The sequence below is a fragment of the Lagopus muta genome, chromosome Z (genome assembly GCF_023343835.1).
Source record: "Lagopus muta isolate bLagMut1 chromosome Z, bLagMut1 primary, whole genome shotgun sequence".
Taxonomy (NCBI): domain Eukaryota; kingdom Metazoa; phylum Chordata; class Aves; order Galliformes; family Phasianidae; genus Lagopus; species Lagopus muta.
The window spans coordinates 66,515,111-66,519,424 of NC_064472.1; the positions used below are offsets into that span (position 1 = coordinate 66,515,111).

Consider the following 4,314-nt stretch of genomic DNA (forward strand, 5'->3'; position numbering starts at 1 on the left):
TTGTCTGGGGTCCATGTGTTGCTCTAGTTCCCCATCAAGAACTGCTGCTTACCATGTACTCCTGGCACTCCAATTTTCTCCCAGACCAGGGAGGGGTTTTGTTGCTCTGAGCACATTACCCTCACATGGGCATTATGTGAGACTCTATGGCATGATCAGCAAAGCAAAGCAGACTACTAACACAACTTGAGCAGAGAGTGAGAGGATAGGAGGAAAAAAAAAAAAAAAAAAAAAAAGAGAAGCAAATGTTTTTGTTTTGGATTTCATTATTTTGAGCTGTCACAAGTCATGTTTGTAGATAGGGTCCTAAAATCTCTGCTCTGTTTGCTGTTACATGCTAACATTTCCTGTCTTCCTAAGGTCAAGGAAGAGCTATGCTTGCTGGTGCCTGCCAGGCTTTGCTCAGAGGAAGACAGCAATCAGGAAGCAGTGAGCAGTCAGTCTGCCACCTCTCTAAGCTGCAAAGAGGTAAGAGATGAAAAACTACTGTGCATGCTACACTTTAATATCTTTTAACAAATCACAGATCAATACACCTGACTCTGTAACTGAGTGCTTTGCTTATGGTGTAAAAATAAACTGCTATTCAGTTTCAGCTTTAGGGTTTCCTTTCCCAAATCAGGAACTGGAACAACCATGCAGGGTCCTTACAGTACCAATAGGCTGTTGGGTGATCACTTATTTATGGTGGTGATACATACAATGCAAGGACATTTCTACCTTTCCTCTTAGTCCCAGAAATGGTCTGTGTGACTGTTTTGTTTTGTTTTGTTTTTAATTGAAACTACTTTACAGTAGAAATCCACTTTCTGCTACAGAATATATTAACTTGCCTTTTTAACAGGGCAAGTCCATGCAGCAGAGAGCTCAAAACTGCTGGGCTTGCCTGCAACTAAATCTAGATTGTGTTCTGCTGCTGCCTTCATACTGAAAACAACTATATTTGCCTGTTTTAGATACCCGAGGGTCACATTTCCTTCTACAGAGATAACCTCTTGGGACAGCTGCATTCCACTCAACCCAAGAACCACCATGCAGTGTAACTAAAGGGAATTTTGTCTTCCTTCTTATTTCTCCTTGCAACTGAGAGCAGAGTTTAAGATGGAGACATCTGCACAATACAAAGTGACATTGAGTGAGGTGATCATATCAAAGAAAGAAGTAACATTCAAATTTACATTTAACTCTGTCAGTTCAATACAAGTTTAAAATAGAAGAAGCAAGCACACGAGTTTGCAAGCCAAGCAGTGAGTGCTCATAGGAGAACAGTTATTCCATATCCAACTTTGCAGGCTGATAAAAAGTAGTTTATTGCTAGCAGAAAATAAGTGACCCAAGCAACTTACTCTCACCAGGTTCAATAAATTTCTTCAGCAACTGATCATGTGGAGAAAATGAAACAAAACTTCCTGAAGTTCATGGAAATGTTGGTAAACACTGACAAGGAAAATTACCACCTAAGGTAGAGTTTAATATAGGAATTATGACATTAGTAAATAACTTGCAAAAATATTAGATGGTAGGAAGTTCTTCTTGAATGAGGTTAAATACCAACTCTGAGGTTGCAGGTGAATTTTCTGTAAGATTGCCACGGGTAGTGGTATTTCTTAGCAATCCTTCACTAAAGGTACAGCAGTTACTTATGACACTTGTCCAAGGTGCAGAAGGGACTCCAGATATTCTACAGGAAAAACCAGACAAGCCTGAGGCTACAGTAATAGAGCCAAAATTAATTTAGTCATACAAGACTAGCTTAATAACACAGATACTAGTAAAAATCTTTGCTACAAGTGGGCAGCTTCATACTTAAAAATGAGACAGGGAGGGGAAGAGCAGCTGATCATGGTATGAATCATAGATAAGAAGACAAACTAGTGATGATTTAATCAACAGAAACATTGCACAACAACACTGACAAAAACTCAGTAAGACTTCATGAGGATGTAAGGGACATGTTAGGTTTTTGTGTTCGTTAAATGTAAATGAAGTCTGCAGCGTTGAGAAAGGTATTCTGAGACAAAGCATCATTACTAAGTCATTCCTTTCTACTTATAGCCCTGCTATCTGTATGTAAGATGAAGAGAGTTCCTACTCTCTTTTGTCTGAATTTAGAAAAGATAGCTTTTTATGTGTGGAAGTTTAATTGCTATAAATCCTGTTTATGTATTCCTGTTATTCTTTCACTCACAGACTCTCCTTCTCAGTGTTCTTGTTTGAAGAGATGGTCTTTCTGAGATCTCTTCTGACGGTGATGCCTTTCTGAATATGGAAATGCAGTGTCCTAGGCTTTTGCCAGACCATCTCTTCTTGTACCATTTGTAAGTTTGGAATCCAAAATATTTCCTCTGATTTAGATAAATATCAATGATTTCTACAAATCTCAACTAAACTCAACCTTAAGATTCTACAGTTATTTAAAATAAAGTTTTAAGCTTAAGACTAGGTGTATTGCTGATGTATTTGGATCAAAACAGAAGTAATGCAAGCTAAGGAAAAAATGTGAATAATGCATTATGCACAACCTACAGTATGACCAGTAGACAGTGGAGTGTAGGTGTTGTGTGGTGCAAGAAAGAGTCGTTCGTTGGATTTCAAACTCTGTATTGATTAAAAAAGCAAAAAAACATTATGTTGAAACAGACACTTAGATGGGAAAGTCTTTGTCTCACTGAGCAGTTCAGTATCTATATTAAAAAAATTGAAACATTAAAGTAGCACTTTATTAGTCACACGTGCAACTAACGCTGCCACGTGTAAATGTGATACCAAGATTTCCGTTATCACTGCTGTACGTGTGAAAACTGTGGTTTCAGCTTTACCACGAGCTTTGTCTGTATTGGGAGCATACTGTATGGTGGAAAAAAAGTGTTGCTTTTCTGTAACATGAGTTTATATCCACTACATCTTTGTAGTCTTTTACACCCTGCCCTTTCCACATCTCTCTGTTTCATCCATATGCTTTCCATGGCACACACTAATTATGGCCTTTGGGGTCCGTGCCTGTTATTATTACAGCCTTACTTGCTACCTTATTTCTTGAAGACTATTCACTGCAAAAGCATCTTCCAATCTGGCCAGAGATTTTCTGCATCTCAAACACTTAAAAAAGCCCTCGAAATATTGTTTTCATGCAGAGCCAAAAGGACAAAGTAAAAAACTGTTTTAACCTGTGATCAGACTGTTCTGTACCCAAAACAATGCCACGTTATGCTTAATTCATTTCATTTGTTTTTCTAGGGGTCCTCTATTCAGGCACAACGTACTCAAGTCCATACTGCTCAAGTATATTTTATTCAAATGCCTCTTTCAGAAGGAGAGAAAAGGTATGATGGACGGAACATCTGATTGCTAACAAGAGCTCACACAACTTTCAAAATGCGACATGGCAGGCATCTCTTCGCAGAGTGGGCAAAAGGCACACAGTACCAGGAGACATTAGGTTTTTAAAAGTGAAGTTAAACTGATAAATTAGACCTCATTTATTGAACAGCAGTTACAGCCAATTGCCCAGGGAGTCATTTGACACCTTTGAAGACCCTGCTAACTTAATTGGTGATAGTTTGGGGGCTGAAGGAAACATTTAAGGCTGTAGCAGCAGGACACCGTGCAGCATGAAAATGGAGAAGACAGGCATTCTCACTGACAAGGGGAGTCATATATAGATTTTTGTGTCCATTGTTTTCGCTTATTTGTGTGTGTGCTTTACTCAGTCAATCAAATATAATTGACACCACTGGGTTCTGTTGTTTTGTGGATGACAGAAGCTAATGCAAGGGAAAAAAGCTGGAAGTAAACTTCCCCCTGAAAGGCTGTGTAAAGGTTTTTCCACCGGGCTTGTGACATTTTTTGCTCAATTGTATTAATTGATGTACTGACAAGGCAGTTGGAAAGATGATGTATACTGATCACTACACTTTTCTTTCTTTTTTTTTTGGGGGGGGGGGGGGGAGGGGAGGATCTAGGCATTAACATAAACTCTGCTTTTGTGTAAGCAGTAGGAATGCAGCCAGTGAGAGCTCAAGGTGAAGGTTTCAACACTTGCAGACAGAGTTTATGAAACTAAACATTCACACCTAGATATTGCTACAAAACAAGCAAGGGATGTTGCTTTTAGACTGACTTTTACTCAGTTCACCTCTGTACCCAGCTTTGCTTTTCTGTCCACTTTTTCCCATGCTGTTGTACTTCTCCCATATGTTCCAGATATTTGCACGAGCTCAAAGGGCATTAAAACTGTTCTGGCTCTTCCCTAGATTTAAAGTATCTCCAAACTCATGTTAGGAGCTTGATGACCTAAATGAGGTGATAAATGCG

The 4,314-nt window shown here is 39.0% G+C and overlaps 1 long non-coding RNA gene across 1 annotated transcript; it reads left to right on the forward strand.

Moving 5' to 3' along the window:
• The first annotated feature begins 390 nt into the window (after window positions 1-390).
• LOC125686752 (uncharacterized) lies at window positions 391-3,897 on the forward strand. The gene is made up of 3 exons (XR_007373888.1): window positions 391-468; window positions 2,191-2,318; window positions 3,238-3,897. It is a non-coding gene; the product is annotated as an uncharacterized LOC125686752 (long non-coding RNA).
• Window positions 3,898-4,314: the final 417 nt, after the last annotated feature.